Genomic DNA, 23,250 nt, shown 5'->3' with positions numbered 1-23,250 from the left:
GCCATTGCGACGGGTTGGAGAGCGCGAGCCATGCATCCAAACTCCGGGCGAGGGGGGCCAAGGGGACAATCATGTCTGACGTACCGTCAGGTGGGGCCTCGCGGTGGGGCGAAGCCTGAGGCACCACGTCGAGGGGGCTCAAACCCCATGGCCATGCTGAGTCCAGAGACATCGAAGCACTTACCTGGCTCCTGACACCCACCATAAGATTGGTCGAGAAGGGGGAGGAGGAATATCATCCCCGCAGTCCATCGGAACCACAGCTAGGGGTGGGGGGTCTGCCGCTGGAGCACCAAACCTGCCGAAATGGGACGACGGCTGTGTGCACCTGACATGTGACCCAGGGAACAAGAAAACCATTCTTTTGTTGAAGTTTTGGGTACTGCAGCCTCTTGGGCATGCGGCAAAAAATGAAACAAAAGATTCTCCTCCTGGCCCTCCACCGGGGCATGGAGTGGTCTGTCTTCCAGCTCCATAGAAGCGGGTCTCCTCATCCCTGGGTCGCCCATCTCAGAGGCGCTTCGAAACCTTCCTTGGGTTCTTTGCGGCCAGCTGTGAGATGGGTGGCATCTGCTTCCTGCGGTGGGCTCCATGCCGGGGCCAGGTCACAGGGGCAGGCTGCGGCGGAGCCAGTGCTGTTGCTGCAGGAGGACACCCTTGGCGACGAGCAGACAGGGTGTGGGGTCTTGAGCCGCGCCGGGTCAGGATGTGTTGAATAGCCTCCATCTGCTGCTTCACCACCGAGAACTGCTGGTCAAAGTCCTCGACGGTGTCGCTGAACAGGCCAACCTGGAAAATGGGGGCGTCAAGGAACTGTGCCTTGTCAGCCTCTCTCATCTCGACCAGGTTGAGCCAAAGGTGGCGCTCCTGGACCACCAGTGTGGACATCGCCTGCCTGAGAGACCATGCCGTGACCTTCGTCGCCTGGAGAGCGAGGTCGGTCTCCGAGCGCAGTTCCTGCATCAATCCCGGGTCAGAACTTTCCTCGTGCAGCTCTTTTAACACCTTGGCTTGGTGTACCTGCAGGAGAGCCATGGCATGCAGGGCAGAGGCGGCTTGTCCAGCTGCACCATAGGCCTTAGCCGTCAGAGATGACATAAACCTACAGGCCCTGGACGGGAGCTTCGGGCGCCCACACCAGTTGGCATTGCTCTGCAGGCACAAGTGCACCGCGAGCGCCTTATCCACCTGGGGGATCACCGAAAACCCCTTGGCCGTCCCACCATCGAGGGTAGTGAGAGCGGAGGAGCTGAAAGATCAGTATTGGGTAGTAAATGGTGCCCCCCACGATCTTGTCAGCTCCTCATGCACTTCCGGGAAGAAAGGGACCGGGGCAGGGTGCGGCCGTGAGCGGCGCTCTGCTCCCAGGAACTAATCATCGAGCCGCGAGGGTTCAGGGGAGAGTTGAGGGTTCCACTCTAGCCCGACGCTTGAGGCTGCCTGGGAAAGCATGTCCGTCATCTCCGTGTCGGCCTGAGACTGGGCGACCATACCCGAAGGAGGAAGCCCAGCCGAAGCCTCCGCGTCAGACTGGACGAGCCCGCTCTCCGATGCTGCGCTCGATAACTCATTGTCTTCCCGGACCCCGAATAAGAGGTCGAACTTGCCCTGAGACGAGCCGGCGGTCTCATCCGAGAGCCCGACCGGGGCAAGCGAGTGTGCTGAGGAATGGGAGGTCCGTGGGGGGTTACCCGGCGGAGGTGCTCCAACTGAAGTCCCGAAATCGTCCCCAGTGCTAACCGATGCGGCCTCATACCCGTAGGTAGAAGGACCGAGGTGGGGAGCCGCTGGGGTGGCTTGCTTTCTTACGAAGGCAAGCCACGACCGCAATGTTGCCATGGTCTTGTTCTCGCAATGAGGACAAGACCCATCCACGAACGATGTCTCTGCGTGGGTAGCGTCCAGACACGTAAGACAGCGATCGTGGCCATCAGAAGTGGAGAGATAATGAGCGCAACCAGGAATAACACACGAATGGAAAGTCATCTTTAAAAAGACGTTCCGTGTGTGGTGCTCTTTTAGGATTGAAAATATACTCTTTTAGAATATACTCTTTTGTTTTGCTCTGCCGAAGCGCCCAGGGGCATTCTCTGCACTCCACGGGTGCAGAGGGGGAAGCCGCTGAAATGCGCCGTAAAATCCAGCAGTTTGAGGTGAACGGTAGGGAGAACTGAATTCAGTGCACTGAATGCAATCGCTCGGCTCCAAAGAGAAAATCTGAATGAGTGGTTGCATACCAGCTCTTTTTATACCCGTATGTCTGGGGGAGTGGCATGCAAATTCCACTCACCAATTCCCATTGGCCTTTTTTCAAAAAGCAGAGGTGTTTGGGGCTCCCAAGAGTGACCCATAGTGTCACTACATAGACACAACTTCAAGTGAGTGACAGATAGGGACCAGAGATATTTACATTCAATGTTAAAGCACTTGAACAGACGTTTCCAAATAGTTAGTAATGTTTGTAAGGGTGAGAAACACTTACATCTGGGTCACAGTACGATGTGACAGTTATGTTTTATGTATTGTGAGACACCAAGGATGATGATTGTATGAACTAGATTTTGACATTATCAGAAAATATGAATGGCGCTTCCCCAGGGTTGGGATGTAACGGAATACATGTAACAGAATGCAAAAATGAAGTATACTGTATTCAGCTCCCGTTACAGTTACTTTATAAATTTTGTTAGAATACTTTTAGAATTATTCTCTCATTATGACCACAAATAATGCAGAAAGAAAAAAAAAAAAAAATCCTGTCAATCAAGTGAGAAACTTAATTGTTTTTCTGAACAGTTTTTCTGAACAATGCAGAAGTGTTTGCAGTGTTGCCAGGGTAGTGCTTTCATGCCAAATTGGGCTAATTTGAAAACACAGTCGCGGGTAAAAATTACAGCATCTCGTGTGTATGTGGTTTTTGGGATACTTTAAAAATGGACTGCTGTCACCAAAAGGTTTAATGGTAGACACTAGACTAGATAATGAAAATACAACATTTTATTCATGTATAATGAGATTGGGTATATCGAATATCTGGCAACCACACCGGAATGTGTTGTGCACCAGTATCAAAAAAGCCGGCAACATTTTTACACAAATATTACATTTGCGAGAAAGATTTATTGTTTCCCGCAATTGTAATTGCTTTGTAAATATATATATATATATATATATATATATATATATATATATATATATATATATATATATATATATATATTTTTTTTTTTTTATTTTTTTTTTACATTTATCTTAAATTAAATTTTTAACCAAACAAATTAAAAATAAACAAATTGGAAACTGAAAATTGAAATCAAAGGAGTAAAATAATTAAAATCATCCAAAAATAAAGGTTTCAGTAATAAAAGAAATAGAAAATCAAAGAATAAACAGGCCTTCATATGGAAGCAAGCCTAGTAAAAATCATTCATATACTACATTGTCACACGACCTCACTATGTTGCATTTTTAATTTCTGCAAGTGGCATCCAGTTATCATCTAATCCAACTGTGTCAAAATGTATACATTTTTGTCAGTCCAATCAAATAATGGGTTAAGAAGAAGACTAAAATGTAAAAAATAGTTAAAAATGGCACTCTGAACATTATCAGACAACCCTGTTTGATAGCTTCAGTGTCACAGCAAGGAGATTTTGGCTCTTGAAGGTACAGGCAGCATTTTCTTATATGTTCTAAAGTGGAGAAGATATTGTTGTTGACTGCAAACTGTCTCCTTAAAGAAAAACATCAGCGTCTAACTCCACATCTAACTTAAAGAGACATCTCAAGGTAGAGCTTAGTTCGTGAAATTTGCTAATAAATAGCTAACTAGCTATTTAGATTCACTTAGATGTTAATAAAGAGATGTGGCATTTCAGAAAATATCACAGATAATTCTGCCTTGCCTTTATAAATATGTATTCTAAAACTGTTCTGAATATGTTACTTTTTTATGTGATGTATTGGAATACAATACTAAATACATTTAAGAGAGAGTATCTGGTATTCAGCCTAGGATACTTTCTTTAAAGGTGAAGTGTGTAGCTTTTTTGATGTCTTAATATGTTCAACTATCCCAGTTTATTGTTCATTGACAACCATAAGTACGCCATTAAGGGGTTTACCGCCCCCAAAAGTACAAACACTGAGCCTCTCAGGCACTATCAAAACATTGTTGTTTATATTTTGAGTGGCCTGCTAAGCTCCACCCATCCCTTTCTAGCTTAGCCTATAGAGTGAGTTTTGGCCGTGGCTACTTGAACTAGCTGTTCAGCTGGGAGAATATGAACAACCATGGCTGAATTGTAGAGAGGAAAATACATTTTGCTTCATCTACAGATGTTAAAGCCAAAATTTGAAGACTTGCTAAAAGCCATAGAGACAGAGAACTGAGTAAAACAAGAGTTAACATTGGCATCGCATTTACAAGGTGGAGGACACAAACACACACACACCAACAATGATGTGTTCGCTCTGGCAAACGTGAGCGCCAATAACAAGATTGTCGCGCATATCGCTAATACACCGCCGCCTACATTTTTCAAATCATTTAAATTAAAATTTGAATTAAATTTGAATTAATTTAAAATTAAAAATTGTTAGATTTACACTGCAACAAAAGAAACGCTTCATCATAGTCTGTGAAAAGGGTCCATTGTCCAACAGTCTGCACATTTCTGCACAACAAGCCACATGATTTGTGGTATCATGTTTGTAGCACAAACAGTACAAGTTAAAAATGAGGTTAAGGAGTTTTGAAAAATCCTTAACTATATGCAATATAATGCATAATGCCTTAGCAAACACAGCTGACTTATTAGATTTTCATATGATATCTGTTGTAAATCGCATGGGTCATATCAAGCTTGATTTAATCTGTTTTTATACAACCCCTCTCATGACAGTACATTACAAGCAATGCATTGTTAAAAATATTAAAAAGTTTAAATGAAAAATAATTAATAGGTTTATACCTTGCATCATTATATTGATTACCTTGCTTCATTATATTGATTATTGGTGAATGAGTCTCTCAGTATGACATTCTGTAGATTTGTTTCTTCTGTTTTCATTATTTCTATGTTGTTGTTGTTGTTGTTTTAATATAGGGGGTCGTTTTGAAAACCAATATGGCTTAAATTGCAAATGAGTATACTGTGGTGTTTTGTTTCAGGTCAGTATTTATCTGGTTTGACCCTTTTGACATGTTCGTGACCTCTTATGAAAGAGGAAGCGAAAGCTGAGCCCACAATCCAATGTAAATTTATTTGACAAACAAATATATGCTTTTCAGCAACATGAAAGACACACATGATTCCTGCTGCGTGTCTCTTTCTCTTTCTCCTCCGGCAGTTTGGATTGCCCTATTAAATCCCTCTGCACTCTCACTGCAAACACAAGGTGATTTCCCACAGGTGTCAAACCTTACCGCACTCACTCTCTCAGCCTCGCTCTCCACAGATGTCGCTCGGCCATGCCCCCATCATCACATACCCCCATCGCCCTACTCAGGCCGGGGAGCAATCTGACCTGTCACTCACTCCCCCCCCCCCATTCCTGGAGAGGAAATCTGCCACAGCCATCTGCGCCCCCGGCCTGTGGACCACATCTAACTTAAAAGGCTGGAGAGCTAGATACAAACGGGTGATCTGCATGTTGGTATCCTTCAAGCGATGAAGCCACTGGAGTGGGGCGTGGTCCGAACAGAGGGTGAAAGCACGTCTCAACATAGATAGTACCAGAGGGTGAGGACCACCCACTTGATGGCCAAACACTCCTTCTCGACAGCGCTGTACTTAGTCGGGGCTTTCCTCCCCCTCCACCATCTGGGACAGTACCACTCCCAACCCTGTCTGATTCATCCGTCTGCAAGATAAAAGGGATAGAGAAGTCAGGAGAGTGTAATAATTGCCCACCGCAAAGTGCAGCTTTCATTCACACAGGCGTGAATGCCTGTTGACATGGCTCCATCCAGTGGACCAGATCTGGTGCCCTCTTTTTAGTCAGATCAGTCAGCGGGCTGGTGACGGTCAAATAATTTTGCACAAACATATGATAATAGCCAGCCAGTCCCAGGAACTGTCTCACCTCCTTTTTGGTCTTAGGTCTCAGGCAGACTGCATTCGCTGCTGTCTTATCAATTTGGGGCCGCACCTGTCCATACCCAAATGGAAACGCAGATACCGAACTTCCACCCATCCAACTGCACACTTCTTAGGATTTGCTGTGAGTCCTTCTCATCTCAACGACTTCAGGGCAGCCTTCAGATGCTGCAGGTGCCACTTCCAATCATTACTGTATATAATGATGTCATCCAGGTAGACAGTGGTGTAAGTGGTGTGCGGCCTGAAGATTCTGTCCATGAGAGAATTCTCTTTGCAACATGGCAACCTCCGTGACTTGTGACGGTGAGGTGTGGTCTCTGCAAGTGACTGGGGTGACTCGATCGGTAGCTTTTAAGTTCACCTCTGGTCCAAGCTCCTCCCTCTCCGGAACCACCATAGTCAAAGTCACAGGGACTACCTCTATCCATTCATTTAACCTTATAATCGACTCGCCGTGTGACCTCAAAGGGTCCTTGACAATTGGCGAGTAATTTAGAGCTCAATGTGGGGAGTAATACAAGAACTTTATCTCTCGGTGCAAATTTCCATAGCCGAGCACCCCATTATACAGCCGGCTTTGACGTTCTTGTGCCTGGAGCAAATTCTCCTGTGTTAATTGCCCCAGTGTGTGGAGTTCTGCTCTCAGGTCAAGAATGTACTGAATTTAGTTTTTGCTATTTGAAGTTCCCTCCTCCCAATTTTTCCATTGGACATCAAGCACACCGCACAGTCAATGCCCGTACAATAATCCAAATGGGGAGAACCCCATGGAGGCTTGCGGGACCTCTCGAACTGCAAAAATAGCGGCTCAAGCCACTTGTCCCAGTTTCGAGCGTCTTCGTGCACGTACTTACGAATCATATTTTTTAGTGTCTGATTAAATCGTTCAACCAAGCCATCTGTTTGGGGGTGATAAACGCTGGTCCGAATCGATTTAATCCCCAATAATTCATACAGTTCGTGTAATATGTGTGACATAAATGTTGTGCCTTGATCAGTGAGGATTTCTTTCGGAATCCCCACTCGGGAGGGGGAAGCCGAGACTTCCTCCTCCCTTACGTCATCCTGATGCTGAGCTGACAAAGACTACCCTGGCTCTGCCTCCCCAGCCAGCGAATCGCAAACCACACACCGAGACACTTTGTTATATTACCCATCCACAAAAATTTCCCTCAATAAAGTGGTAAATGCCAGCCAATTCGTAACCAAGATTAGTGGATGGGTGAGGTGGGGACTAACCGCAGCCTCGACACTATGCTTTTATCCCCGAAATTGAATGATGACCATCACTAATGGGTAATCGTGAATAACCCCGTGCACACACATCTAACTTTCACACGCCGACTTGTATCCAAAGCCTCGGATTGTATCAAGCTTTGGTGAATGGAGGTTTGATTACAACTGAATCCACCAAGGCTTGCTATGTACCCCCCTTTATACTCACAGGTATCCGGTACACACCTGCTCGATCGGGGGTGGCCTGTGGTGTGTGGGGGACCCAGACCGATGTCTCCACCTCCATCGTGGGGCATCGGTCACAGAAATGCCCAGGTTCCCTGCAGCTCCAACAGACTGGCCAGCGGGATGAACGATCTACAGGACCATGGAATGGATTTTGGTAAAGGAATTCCCCATTTCCAGGGAACAGGAATGGGATGAGGGGGAGGGGGAGGGATGAGAGAGAGAGAAAGAAAGAAGAGGGCTCGCCGGAACCCAGATATGCCATCATATGGTCCTCAGCTAGCTGGACTGTCTCGCCAGCAATGCCCACTCCTCTGTCCCTTCCAGTAGCCAGGCAATGAACTGCTCCAGTACAATCAGATCGAGCAGCTACTCGGCGTCGCGATCTTCAGCCAGCATCCACCCTCGGCAGGCATCATGGAGGTGTCAGGGGAAGGCAAACGGATGTCAGTGACCAGAAGCACTGGCGATGCTGCTCCGGGCTACGGCCGACCCACTGCAAGATGGTTCTTTTCAGATCCTCATACACCAGGAGATTCTTGGCCGGCAGTTGATGGACCACGAGTTGGGCTTCCCCGGACAACAGCGGCAGTAGGCAGACCGCCCAGTGGGTGCTCGGCCATTTCCATGCTTCGGCCACCTGCTCAAAGAGTACAATGAAAGCCTCCGGGTCATCCTGAGGTCCCATCTTGGACAACGCAACGTGCGTCATGGCCATAAGTGTGTCTGGAGTTGCGGCTGAAGACTCCTCCTGGTGTACAAAGCTCCATAGCACCTGCTGGTCCTCTGCTTGAGCCTTGAACAGCTCCTGGAACTGCTGCTCCTGTTCTACACGTAGCTCAAGCAGAGCCTGATGTTGGGCTTGGTGTATGCCAGCGAGGGTCTTGACTACTTCGACCAGCAGCGAGGACTCCATGACAGTGTTTCTTCCTCCTTCGATTCCCGGGTTTTGGCACCACTGTAACAGGTTCATGACACTTTTTATGAAAGAGGAAGCGAGAGCCGGGCAAACAATATAATGTAAATTTATTTGACACACAAATATATGCTTTTCAGCAACATGAAAGTTGCACATAATTCCTGCTGCATGCATCTCTTTCTCTCTCTCCTCCAGCTGCCTGGATTGCCCTATTAAATCCCTCTGCCCTCTCACTGCAAACACAAAACAGCTGTTAGAGGTGATTTCCCACAGGTGTCAAACCTTACCGCACTCACTCTCTCAGCCTTGCTCTCCACAGACATTGCTCGGCCACACCCCATTGCCACAACCCTATGCACTATACTTTGATACAAACTTAACCCAGATGAGGAGGACCACATCTGCAACTGACTTAAATTTAAGCTTAGAGTATCAATGTTACATTTAACCTCATTAAACCAACAGAGAGCGAATGTGTGCTGTGTATAGTAAGGGACTCTGTGGAGCTCTGTGAAAAGGGTCAGGATAATCATGTTGTCATGTCTTGAGACAGACACTGGAAGCCCCCTCATGCCCGAAGAGGTTACAGTGAGCTAATTTCCCAGCAGTTGGCTGGTTTGGGAGCCTCTGACATTTAAAAGATTAGATATGGGAGCTCTATAAGTGTGCTTGAATGTGTTATGACAGCTGACCTTTTTTAGTTAAGAGATTGGGATTTGTAAGCAATGACCGCTTTGCATTAAACTGCTCATGTAACTGACACAGACAAATAGATCTACTGAGAGGGTCATGATTAAATAACCCACACCCAGTTGGGTTTTCATTGCCAATTTCACATTCCAAGTCTTCTTTATCACAACAGTTTTTAGGAAAAGCGTGAACTCACATTTCCTGTTTTGTGTGTCCAGGTGAAAGAAGTGCTTGATGAGATTCTTGAGAAGTTTCCGGAAGATTTTAATATGGCGGAGCTGATGGGAAAGGTGGAGGAGAGGACCCCATATATTGTTTTGGCGTTCCAGGAGTGCGAGCGCATGAATATCCTGACACAAGAGATCAAATGCTCTCTAAAAGAGCTCAGTCTGGGCTTAAAGGTTAGGACTCCTTTTCTTTCTTTCTCTCTCTCTCTCTCTCTCTCTCTCTCTCTCTCTCTCTCTCTCTCTCTCTCACACACACACACACACACACACACACACACACACATACACATATAACCACCTTTAAAGGAATAGTTCATGTAATTTCAAACCCGTATAGCTTTCTTTCTTCCATGGAACACAAAAGGTGACTTCATTTTTTTTTAAAGAATATCCTGGCCACTCGTTTTCCTTTGATGAAAGTAAATTAGGACTGGGGCTGTCAAGGTCTTAAAAGACTAAAAAGCACTATGAACGTATCATAAAAGTGATCCAGATATGTCATGCATGCTATTGAAAGTCTTCTAAAGCCATACAATAGCTCTGATGAACAGACCAATATGTATGTTGTTATTCACTGATAATCTTCCCCTCCCCTCCTCCATTAGACACATTGCGTGAGGTTTGATGTCTGTGATATTTGGTCACGAGACATGCGGGTACCGTTAGCATCAAATGGCGTCAAATTGTATTGATTTTTGTTTTTTATAGTCCATACAACCAGGGTTGGGAGGGTTACTTTTGAAATGTATTCCACTACAGATTACAGAATACATGCTGTAAAATGTAATTTATAATGTATTCCATTAGATTACTCAAGGTCAATAAAGTATTCTAAACATTTTGGATTACTTCTTCATTACTGGTAGATTTTTTCACTTGTTTTGACTATAAAAACTCTGCCAGTACAGTAAGACAAAATACACATGTTAAAAATACATTCTCTGAAAAACCTAAATATCTTATGCAGTGTTGTTTCTAAAACAAGATAAATCAAACTGATCTTGTTTTAAGGATTTTTAGATATTATTACAGGAAAACAATAAAAAAATTGTCATCAAGAATATTATTTTTGCCCTAATATCAAAGGTCTTACTAGAAAAAAAAATTATGATCTAACGTGAATTTTCTTGATAAAAAAATATGATCGTGCCTGGTAACGTGCATGTAAAATGGCTAGAAATAGCATTTTAGCTTAGCGTAAAGCTGACAGTTCTTCTGCTCCAAACTTACTTCAGACATACTTATCTGTCTGCTCGTATGAATGTAACACATCATAAGTGTTTCATCGCTGCTCAAAGGCTCTTTGGATCGCGTCATTTATATGTATAAATGTTTTCCATCTGAAAGGACTAAATATTAAATGAAACAAATGACAATAAAATGCAAAGTAATCTCTTCGGTAATCAAAATACATTATGAATGTAACTGTATTCTAATTAACAATGATTTAAATTGTAACTGTAGTGGAATACAGTTACTTATATTTTGTATTTTAAATACATAATCCCGTTACATGTATTTCGTTACTCCCCAACTCTGCATACAACTTTTGCAGTCCATTTCAGAGTTTCGGCAGAGGGGAAGATTCATTAAATTTCAGTCCGTTCCTCACACCCTGTCTACACTGGACGCAATTGGCGTGTCGTGTTGCATCAAAAGCATACCTTTACCATTCTTATCAATGACACTGTCTACATTCGAAGTGTTTTTTTCCAGTGCGTCACGTAGCACTGACAGTAAACTGATGCCCCATTCTATTGCTGACATGCAGCAGAGCTCCTCCAGTGACTTTTTACTCAAGCTCATAGCTGATTGGTCCATGCTGTCTGCGTGTCATTTATAATGTTCACTTCAAAGCTTTCAGTGTAGACAGCCTCAAGCCGTTGCGTCGTGTCGCTTCATGTCCCGTCAACGGACACGTCCAGTGTTGAAAGGTGTCACACAAACCTAACGTGGCTTCTGAACATTTAAAAGTTGTTTAGACAACTTTTATGATACATTTTGTCATTTTGGAGCTTGACAGAACCAGTCCCTATTCACTTTCATTATATGTACATTTTTATTTTTGGGTGAACTGTTCCTTTAAATAAGCTGTTATACTGTGTTTTATTCCATCTGTGCCTCCAAAAACCTTGTGTCTACAGTAGCAAATGCCTATCTCACTGCCTCTTTACTGATTTTTATGCCACAACATTAAAATCTGATATTCAAGTACAGAGTAGTTATTGCTTTCTTTGCACACCTGGTCATTGTCTGTCTAACCTGGTCCTTGGTTACAGATTAAATGAAATCACAAGCATGCAGCCAAGGGAATGTGCTGCTCTTTTTAAACTTTTCTTTAAATGTATTATATCCTTGAATTATGTTAACCTTATAAAGAAATGGCAACTATTTACTAATGAAGGATTTCGGCCTTGGCAGAAGGTGTTTTGATCGAGCAGAGATTCAGCAGGGAGGAATGATTTTCATTGCTATGTGGAGTATTTATTACTTATTGAAATAAGTTAGCTCTTTGCTGTGTGGTTATGTGACACAACATGAATACAAGTCATGTTTATTCACAGCCTTTAGAGTGGTAGAGTGAAGAATGGCACTGACAAGGGAGCACATCTCTATTGGAAAATGTTAATTATTAAAGATTTTTACATTAGGATTTTTACATTATGTGTCATTACTAAATCAGATCAATCCAACAATCTTTTTATTTTTTTATTTTTTTTAATTAAATTTAAAGTTCATTGACTGCTAACTCATTGTTATGTTAGCAAGGATTATTCAGATTTTTCTCCAAAACCTGAAAATCAGTGCCATCACACACAATATAAAGATCCATCCATCCATCCATCCATCCATCCACCCACCCACCCATACATCCTCTATATATACATACAAAACTGTACATAACTATATATTAATTTGAAAAAGTTTCATTCAGAAAAATTAAATGTGAAGGTGAGTATCATTCAACACCTGATCCTAACCTCAGGCTGTGTACCATTATCTCAAAGGGTGAGCTCACAATGACCAATGACATGGAGAATTTACAAAACGGCACCTACCTGGACCAAGTGCCTGACTTCTGGACAAAACATGCCTATCCCTCCATGTCAGGCCTGACCCTGTTGTTTACAGACCTCCTCAACCGCATCAAGGATCTAGAAACCTGAAACTCTGATTTTACTTTTCCCTCTGCTTTTTGGCTGACCGGCTGCTTCAACCCCCAGTCTTTCCTCACGGCCATCATGCAGTCCATGGCCCGCCTCAACGATTGGCCCCTGGACAAGATGTGCCTGCAGTGTGAAGTCACCAAGAAGAACCGCGAGGAGTTTAGCTCCCAACCAAGGGAGGGCGCTTACATCCACGGGCTGTTCATGGAGGAGCACGGTGGGATACACAGGTAAGCTGTGATGTAGAAGATACTTTGAAATGAACTTGTAGCTTGTATTACTCTAAATGCAACCAATAAAACTAGAATTTATTTTTTATTTTTTTATATATAATGTCAAAAGTTGAGTCGAAAACAGTGATGAACAGCAGCATTTAACTAAATATTTTACTTAAAGAAAAGTAGCTTGTAGTAGTTCTTACAACAGCTGAACTACTGTCATGCTACTAAAAAATGTAGTTAAAGGTGATGTGTGTCATTATTTATGACAAAATGCTCTATTTTTTCTGGAATTGAAGTCACTTTTTTTTTTCTTTTCTTTTTTTTTTTTCTTTTTGCAATTTATAGTCCAAAAGCAGTCAAAAACACTGCACACCACAACACATTTGCTTGCAAAAAAACAGTGGCATTTTTATGTAGCCTATTTAGAGTATTTTGCCTATACAAAGCGTTTTAATATAAAGTATTGCAAAGTATTTTAAAGAGGTCATGTCATGAAGAATACAATTTTCCTTGATATTTTGACAAATAAGAGGTCTTTCTATTATAAAAACATACTGTGAATTTCAGAACTCAAAACTTAATCTCCAATGCAAAAAAAGCAATTATTGAAACCAAACTGCCAAAACTCCTCATTCTCTACTTTCATCAAATTGTGATGTCACAAAAGGAACTCATAAATTCATGACCGCCTCTACAGCAACAAAATCAACACCTACTTTACATCATCGCACCCTTGGCCCCACCCAATGGGGCTCAGTTTGTACTCAGAGAGAGAGAGAGCAGGACAAACAGGCCTGGTGTGGCCTAACTATTCCTGAACACCACCCATCTGCGCTATTTTTAATTGTTGGTGTATGCAAACACGCACTAGATGGACATCTTTTACAGTTTTGATGTGTTTCCAGTTATGTGCATTTCAGTGCAGGATGATACTGGAAATTGGATGCGCATCTGGGCTGAATCTTCATTGTGCTTTGGACTATGTGTGTGTGTCATGTGGATGTTTCTTCAGCGTATTTCAGCATGGATTACATGTTTTGTTGACTCGTATCAGCGTGATTGCTTATGAACCAGTCATAAAACAATTGAAGCTTTGCTAAAGAATTGTTATTGAAGTATGGGGAAGTTAAAACACTTCTACGGATTAAAAACATAGGTAAACAGTTCCATTCATTAATATATATAATGTCAAGTCTGTTTGATAATTTATGGTGCTGACACACTGTTTACACCGGGCGTGTCCGCTGATACGATGCAATGGTTTGAGACTGTCTACACTGGGCACGTCGACACAAACTTTCTAAACCATATGTTTGTGCCGCTCAACAACCTTTTCGGTTTCTATGTAAAATCCAGGGCCGATTTCTCTTCCCAGTCTGCCCCTGACCATAATCATATCTTTCAATACTATACCAGCTAAAGTATCATGATACCAAGTAGTATCACTATACCACATGATAGAGTGTTAATTCTTTATACAGTTTGTCACAGTGGGTCCTAAAAACTAGCCATTCCACATGTAGCTCCAAAAGTGGTGAAAATAACTAATGGATGAACAGGGAGAAGACTCAAATTGACTAACTTGTTACCTAATTCATAGTTTAATGTAAAAAAAAATAAAAATAAAAATTGCCGCATCAAAAGAGCCAGTTCAAACGGCAACATTTTTAAACTTTTATTCCATTATTTCAGTGATTATTTGAATATTGGTAACATATAAAGATGTAATGTTGAAAAGACTGTTTTGAGCTGCTGTTTCTTTATTACAACCGCTTTAGCCCCTCTCTCCTGATAAACAGCAGCAGGAATGCAGATTACACACACACCGGCTTGATCGCAAGGCTCAGGGGCGTAATCAAACCGATCTGGTCTGTGTTTCCCAAAAGCATCACAAGTTTGGGTTGATGGTAGAAACCATTGGTGCCACTCATAATTTGCATTTGTAATTGGAAAAAAAAAAAAAATGAGTACAATGTTCAGTTTTTCAGAGTAACAGTAAATCTGTAAATGTTAATATAAACCATTTAGGTTAAATGAAGTGGCACCATACCATTCCGCAGAGGCAGTGGGATGTGTCCAAATGTGTTTAATAAGGTTGCTAGCGTTTCCCCCCCTTTGGCTTGAAATCTTTGTAGACATTCACGGCAGATGGGTTTTTCCAGTCTCATCAGCCAAAACCCAAAATAATTCCAAATATCACTAGGTGAATTGTGTTTTTTAAAAAGCTTCTCACTCTCCAAAGTTTTATTTAAATCCATATTATCCATTAGGAAACATGACCGCCAAATTAACATGCTGGGATTCACACGTGTGTGTTTGAAGCATGGGAAAACCACACATTGAAAAAATAAACAAAGCAATATAAGGAGCAAATTCTAAACAGCATTTTGCGCTCTTAAAGGGCACTATGTGAAGGGGATGCCACTCGAAAAGACTACTTTAAAGGTCTGATTCAAATGAAAGTTTTAGCTAAACTAATATTTACTTCCACACTTACAACATAACTTACAGTACTACCATTTAAAAAGTACTGTGGCACCACCAGTATTTTGAAGCTTTAGTATCACAATACTACTGTAGCACTGGTATACCTTGCAACCCTACAACATACAGTATCAACTTTGGATCAATTAATGGCGTAAGTTTGGGGAAAACTTGGGGAAAGTCATTACTTTTACAATTCCATTTGATATAGTGGAGTACAAATTAAAAACTTCACCTTTTAGGTGATAGCATAACTACTTATAGTCACTCCCCAGCACTACAGGTAAGAGCAGGTTCTAAAAATGGTTCAAGGAATGAAAATGAAAACCTAAAATGAACAACATTTTTTGCAGAATGTAACCAAAAATGGGAACTAAGACATTTTCAATTGTTCCGGAGTGAAAACTTTATTTTTAAATGCTGGTAACTGGTTATAGCCAGTTATTTTCTTTCCAATATTTTTTTTCATGAAACCAAAGGCCAAAGGGTTTATCACAGTAAATTTTGGGGATTACATTTAATTACACTTAATGTTGCATGACAAAAATTAAATGTGCTTTGATCCTGAAGGAAACTGCTGCATCACACATTGCTTTGCCTAATTGCCCGTTGCCCGTGGATATCGCATTCTGTGAATTAAGATCTTTTTAACAACTATGTATAATTACTACATATACTGTATATGCATGGCTAATCCAGATACAAAAAAAATAAATAAATCAAAATAAATAAATAATAATTTTTAGAGGTAAAAAGTATATTTCTCAGTTGTTCTGACTGAATTTTTGTTAGATATGATGCATTAATACAGGTTTGATGCTGCTGGGTTTTGACAGATCTGTAAATTAAATTATACTTGGATTCACCGTATGGTTGTAATGATTTCTATTCTGATAAATGCACCACACAGGAAAAATATTGTATGGCTTATTTTCGCTTATTTTGGTGAGGCAAGTGGCTTTTTTTTTAGCTTGTTTATCTTGCAAGATCTGGCAACACTGCATTGGTATTTCACCCACCCCTTAGAGCAGAGTACTTTAAAAAGATTGTAATTAACTGTTCTTTTATTTTGTTCTAACCGGTTACCATTTAGAAAGGAGACTGCGGAATTTCTGAACCAAAACGAAAATACTGTTTTTTGCACAGAACAAACCAAAATAAAAAACATTATGTTTGTAGTCCCTGGGTAAGAGGCAGGATGTTTGTTCTGTCTGAGAATTGTTTATCTGTAAATAACAGTTCTTGATCAGTATTGTGGAGAAACATCTAGTGAAAGCCAGGGTACAGTACATAGCATAGAGGCACACCAGCATACTTGAAATTCTTAAAATTTATTCAAAACTTATTTCATTACTGAAAAAAGGTGGATATTAATTAGCATTAATTGGGGGGGGGGGGGGGGGGGTGTTAATTTGCCAATTTAGTTGGTTAAATTAATTGAATCTGATTGCTTTTGAGACTTGTCACAACAGTTTAACATTCCCACACACAGGAATGCTCAAACAAACACAATCTCAGTCACTTCCATAGACCCTCAATTCATACAACTTCTGTTTGCACTATTAGGTCTCTAATGAATGTAAATGCATGCAGCTTTCAGGGAATGTCTCAAAAAATGAGTTTTAATTACACATTACACATACACAGATTTTAATCACTGTACCTGCTCGGCTGTTTTCCCCCATACATAACTTAGATGGACTTAGTCACAGATTCAGGATGCCTTTTGCCCTTTGGGGAAAGCTATTCCACAACTTATTCAAGTGTGAAAGCTCATATAAGCAGAGCTACCTGAAGAACAGGCTTGCACAGCTGTCAAAGATGGAGAGATTGATGATAGTGCCCTCATTTATATGAGTGAGATTTGCCACGTATTGAGCGGACATCAAAGACAGAGAAATACACGCTGACCTATATACATAACAATTATTCTTAGATTATCTCTACTATAGTTATCATATGGTGATGAATGTTAGGGGCTTATTTCCACACATATAAGCAGAACTACCTGAAGAACAGGCTTGAACAGCTGTCAAAGATGAAGAGATTTATGATAGCGCCCTCATTTATATGAGTGAGATTTGCCACGTGTTGAGCGGACATCAAAGACAGAGGAATACATACTGACCTATATACATAACGTCCCGGTTACTTGCGTAACCTACATTTCCTGATGGAGGGAACTAGACGTTGTGTCGATGTAGTGACACTAGGGGTCACTCTTGGGAGCCCGAGACACCTCTGGTCTTTGATAAAAGGCCAATGAAAATTGCCGAGTGGTATTTGCATACCACTCCCCCGGACGTACGGGTATAAAAGGAGCTGGCATGCAACCACTCATTTAGGTTTTATGCTGAGGAGCCGAGACAAGGTCCCGGCCATTTCAGTGGGTAGTTCAGCGTTGTAGCAGGAGGGACACAACGTCTCGTTCCCTCCATCAGAGAACGGAGGTTACGAAAGTAACCAGGACATTCCCTATCTGTCACTCACTCAACGTTGTGTCGATGTAGTGACACTAGGGGTCCCTATACAAAACGCCGCAACTGGCTGAACTGTGTTACGTGAACTGGTGGTGTGTGACGGGCAGACCACTGTGTGCCTCGTAGCCAGCGCACCAGGCCGACACATAACCTCCCCCAACACTGTTATAAGTGTCTAACAGCCCTTTGGGACAAGTCAACTACCCAAAAGATAGAGACGGACTAGCCCAGTCGTGGCCTCTTATCCCCCTTTTTTTTCACTCCCCAAAAAAAAGGGGGATTAACCGACTGGGCCGACCAGGTCTAGTCGGGGGGGTGTCATTAGAAGGTCATTCCTCAGGGGAATTCGCCAGGGGGGACTGTCGCGAGGAGCGTGAGGTCCGAGAGCCACGTCTGGGTGGGCCAGTAGGGTGCTACCAGGATGACCTGCTCCTCATCCTCCCTGACCTTGCACAGGGTCTGTGCAAGTAGGCTCACTGGGGGAAACGCACATTTGTGCAGTCCAGGGGGCCAGCTGTGTGCCAGCGCATCTATATCGAGAGGTGCCTCGGTCAGGGCCTACCAGAGTGGGCAGTGGGAGGATTCTTGGGAGGCGAACAGGTCTACCTGTGCCTGTCTGAATCGACTCCAAATCAGCTGGACCACCTGAGGGTGGAGTCTCCACTCTCCCCTGAGGGTAACCTGCTGTGACAGCACCTCCACTGCAGTGTTGAGGTCGCCCGGGATGTGAGTGGCTCGCAGTGACTTGAGGTGCTGCTGACTCCAGAGGAGGAGATGGCAGATGAGTTGTGACATACAACAGGAGCGCAGACCACCTTGACGGTTGAAATATGCTACCGTTGCCGTGTTGTCTGTCCAAACTAACACGTTCATGCCCTGGATCAACGGCCAGAACCTCCGCAGGGCGAGCAGAATTGCCAGAATCTCAAGGCAGTTGGTGTGCCAACGCAGCTGCGGGCCCGTCCATAAGCCGGCGGCTGCATGCCCGTTGCAAACAGCACCCCAGCCCGTCTTGGAGGTGTCTGTCATGAACACGATGCACCTGGAGACCTGCTCTAGGGGAACGCCTGCCCATAGAAACGCGAGGTCGGTCCAATGTCTGAAGAGGTGGTGACAGATTGGCGTGATGACCACGCGATGTATCCCGCGGCGCCATGCCCATCTCTGGACTTGAGTCTGAAACCAGTGCTGAAGCGGTCTCATATGCATCAACCCGAGCGGAGTGGCCACCGCTGAGGATGCCATATGCCCCAGGAGCCTCTGAAAGAGTTTCAGTGGAACCACTGTTTTCTGTTTGAATGCCTTCAAACAGGTCAGCACCGACAGTGCACGCTCGTTCGTAAGACATGCTGTCAATGAGACTGAGTCCAACTCCAAACTGAGAAAAGAGATGCTCTGAACCGGGAGGAGCTCGCTCTTTTCCCAGTTGACCTGAAGACCTAGTCAGTTGAGGTGCGAGAGCACCAGGTCCTTGAGTGCACACAACATATCCTGAGAGTGAGCTAGGATTAGCCAATCGTCGAGATTGCGTCGAGAACGCGAATGCCCACCTCCCTTAACGGTGCAAGAGCTGCCTCTGCGACCTTCGTGAAGACGCGAGGGTACAAGGACAGACCGAAAGGGAGGATCTTGTACTGATATGCCCGCCCCTCGAATGCAAACCGCAGGAAGGGTCTGTGTCGAGGTAGAATGGAGACGTGGAAGTACGCGTCCTTCAGGTCTACCGCCGCGAACCAATCTTGATGCCGGACGCTCGCCAGAATGCATTTTTGTGTCAGCATCTTGAATGGGATTCTGTGTAAAGCCCGGTTCAATACTCGCAGGTCCAAGATTGGCCAAAACCCTCCGCCTTTTTTCGGTACAATGAAGTAGGGGCTGTAACACCCCTTCTTCATCTCGGCCGGAGGGACAGGCTCTATCGCATCCTTCCATAGGAGGGTAGCGATCTCCGCGTGCAAGGTAGCAGTGTTTTCATCCTTCACCGAGGTGAAGTGGATGCCGCTGAACCTGAGCGGACGCCTGGCGAACTGAATCGCGAAGCCAAGTCGGACGGTCCGGATTGGAAAGCGCAAGCCACGCATCCAAGCTCCGAGCGAGGGGGACCAAAGGGACAATCTCATCGGACGTACTGGCAGGTGGGGCCTCACGGTGGGGCGGAGCCTGAGGTGTCATGCCATATTGTGGCCGTGATGAGTCCAGGGACTTCGAAACACTTACTTGGCTCCTTGTGACCACCCCCGGAACAGCCTGGGATGGGGGAGGAAGAGGCCTGTCCTCGCAACCCATGGAAACTGTCACATCGGGGGCAGATTTGTGCCACAGCTGGGCGCGCAGGGGCGGGGAGACCACCGCTGGAGTGCCAACCCTGCAAGGATGAAAAGGTGGACGGTGGTCGTGATGATGACCCTGTACACCGGTTATGTGACCCAGGGAACGAGGAAACCGCTCTTTTGCTGAACTGTTGGGTACCACAGCCACTTGGGCATGTGGCGAAATTCAATGAAAAAGCAACAAAAGATTCTTCTCCCGGCCCTCCACCGGAGGATGGAGTGATCTGCTTACCAACTCCAAGGTGGGTTTCGTCGTCCCTGGGTCGCCCGCCTCAGGGGCGCTTCGAACCCTTCTGTGGGTTCTTGGCGGCTGGCCATGAGATGGGTGGCGTCTGCTTTCTGTGGGGCCGGGCCGAAGAGACGGGCTGCGGCGGAGCCGGTGCAGTCACCACAGGGGGACGCCCTTGGCGACGAGCAGGTGGGGTGCGGGATCATGAGCCGCACCGGGGCAGGATGTGCCAGATAGCCTCCGTCTGCTGCTTCACCGTCAAGAATTGTTGGGCAAAGTCCTCGACGGTGTCACCGAATAGGCCAACCTGGGAGATAGTGGCAGCTTCATGTGTGGAGCAGAAGAGGATTAATTAGCTATCCATAAGAAACAGCCCCACTTCAGTATATCTGCAGGATGTGATGCAAGCTAATTTTAACTGCATTAACTTTCCCTTGTGTAGGGAGACCATGGTATTACTGCTTAAATCACTGCCAAGAAAATTGCTCAAATAGTTTTGTGAAGGATAATGCAAGCTTCTGCACTTTACTTTCAAGATGCTTAATTTTGTAATATTGTTGCCACCAACACAAATGTAATTGCATACATACAAAGGTCTCGGAAACACTTGATCATAACTTTCATTAGTAAATCATTAACACACATTATAAAATGGATAGTTAAGACTCTAAAATGTATTTGGAAGCCCAAGTATGAAGCCATTGTAATATGGCAATAAACATACAACATATAGTACAGTAACGTAGCAAGTTGCTACATTGCTGGGCAACAGTAAAGGGCCTTCAATTAGCATAATGAACTAAATCAATTTGCGGAAGAGTTATTTATTCCATTTAATATTATCAATTAACCAACTATTGGTAACTATCTAAGTGTAACAATCTGTTGGTGTCTTCATACTCCATAAGAGTACCCTTAAAATCATTGTAACCCATGGTCTCTTGTAAGTTATTACTTTGCTATATAGCACTTAAAATATATGCATTTTGTGTAATTTTAAATATGGATATGTATGAAAATATGACTTAAAGTTTCAAGACATTTGTAACTATTTAAATGCACATTAACTATTTCTCAACATTATATGCTGAAAATAGTTTATGAAAAGTTTATTAATTATTTAATAATGAAAGTTCTTTTTAAAGTTATTATTTGGTCTGTTCCAAAAGAAGGCAGCTGCCTATGGTAGGCAGGACGCAGCAAGGCAGCTCACTAGGTTTTGGAAAAAACCCATTGTGTTACTGTAATCTCAAGGTTTCTTAAATGTCTAAATTGTCTTTAAAAAAACAAAACAAAAAAAAAACTTGAAAATAATGATAAACTAAAGAATATGTTTGTTTTGTAGGCTGGAATAATTGTGGATGCCCGTCTGAAAGAGCTGCACACCCACCATGCCTGTGATATTCATTAAAGCCATTCCTGTCGACAAACAGGAGACATGGAATGTGTACCAGTGTCCCGTCTATAAGATCAGACAGCATGGACCTACTTATGTATGGACATTCAACCTGAAGACCAACGATAATCCATCCAAATTGACCCTTGCTGGAGTAGCACTCCTCCTTCAAATATAGAGAATGCCTACTTACATGATTACAAAATTATATTCGGAACAAATTATACCAAAATACTCACAATGTTAAGAAACGTGTTATCTAATGCACCTTTTTCAGAATTTGGTTGGTATAAAACTATTTTAATCAAAATATGAGTATGATTATTAAAAGCCAGTTCCAATGCATACAGTTGCACAAACAAGATGTGCCATACTGTTTTTATTAAAAGCACTTTGCATACATTTTCCAGTTTCATAATTTTATTCAGGCAGAATAACAGTCACCTCAGTCACCATTCACATTCATTAGAGGGGGAAACATAAAATAAAATGCAATGATAGTGAATTGTGACCAAGGCTGTCATTCTACCTCACATCTCTTATGTTTCATGCAAAACACTCATCAGGAATTAGAACAATATGAGGGTGAGTAAGTGATGACAGAATTTTCTTTTTTGGGTGAACTATCCCTTTAAAGGGGCAGTCTATGAATCTCCCTTTCCTAATATCTTGCCTAAACCTCTCATCCAGAGAAACGTGCGGTGTCTGTCTAAAGTGCAATAGCTCAGCACAGTGTTTCTGTGAATCTGCAGTGGCATGATAAGCCCCCTGGGTCACTTATATCTGTTACTGAGAAAACGTAACAACACATGCAGAGACTGAGCTATGAAACACAGGGCCATGGGGAAACAGAATATGTGGAGAAAAGCAATAATTCTATCCAAAATCCAATTACAAGGCACTGGGAAACGTTGCTTGTGCCTCAGCTTCTCTTATGATTTTTATATTAATTTCTTTTGTGTATAAGGGAAGTAAGACAAATATATACAGTACGAAATGTATGTAAGATATACTCAAAATAGAATGGGAACATTTTCCTCCATTTGCTTATGATGTCTTTGCATAAAGTGAATCTGATAAATTAGCATTCATTCCACAACAACAGTTAAAACTGCACTCTGCTCTTTTTAACATTTAAATTTTAAACTAGATTTGCATTACCTGAGGCAAATATTGATGTTTGTAAGACTCGTCCTTCCTTTTCTTTAGAAAAAGCAAAAATCTAGGTTACAGTGAGGCACTTACAATGGAAGTGAATAGGAGGAATTTTTGGAGGGTTTAAAGGCAGAAATGTGAAGCTTCTAATTTTATAAAAGCAGTTCCATGTATTCTACTGTTAAAACTCATACATGTGTTGAGCTGTAAAGTTGTTTAATTTGTCATTTTTACAGTTGTTTTAGTGTTTGTTGGCATTACATTGTCATTGCAACAAAGTTGTAAAACTGGCTATAACTTAACACAGAAAAGGTTAGTAAGTGATTTTATTACTCTAAAATCATGTTTACTTGCATACTGTTGATGTCTTGTGGCTATACTTTTGAA

General features: G+C 43.0%; 1 pseudogene; it reads left to right on the top strand.

Moving 5' to 3' along the window:
• LOC127427203 (dynein axonemal heavy chain 9-like) overlaps window positions 1–21,886 on the top strand; it is a 272,019-nt pseudogene extending 250,133 nt beyond the window's left edge.
• The last annotated feature ends 1,364 nt before the right edge of the window (window positions 21,887–23,250 follow it).

This window comes from Myxocyprinus asiaticus, chromosome 36 (assembly GCF_019703515.2).
Source record: "Myxocyprinus asiaticus isolate MX2 ecotype Aquarium Trade chromosome 36, UBuf_Myxa_2, whole genome shotgun sequence".
Classification (NCBI taxonomy): Eukaryota; Metazoa; Chordata; class Actinopteri; order Cypriniformes; family Catostomidae; genus Myxocyprinus; species Myxocyprinus asiaticus.
Note: the sequence above shows the minus strand (reverse complement) of the source record. Positions and strands in the feature narration are given on the sequence as shown.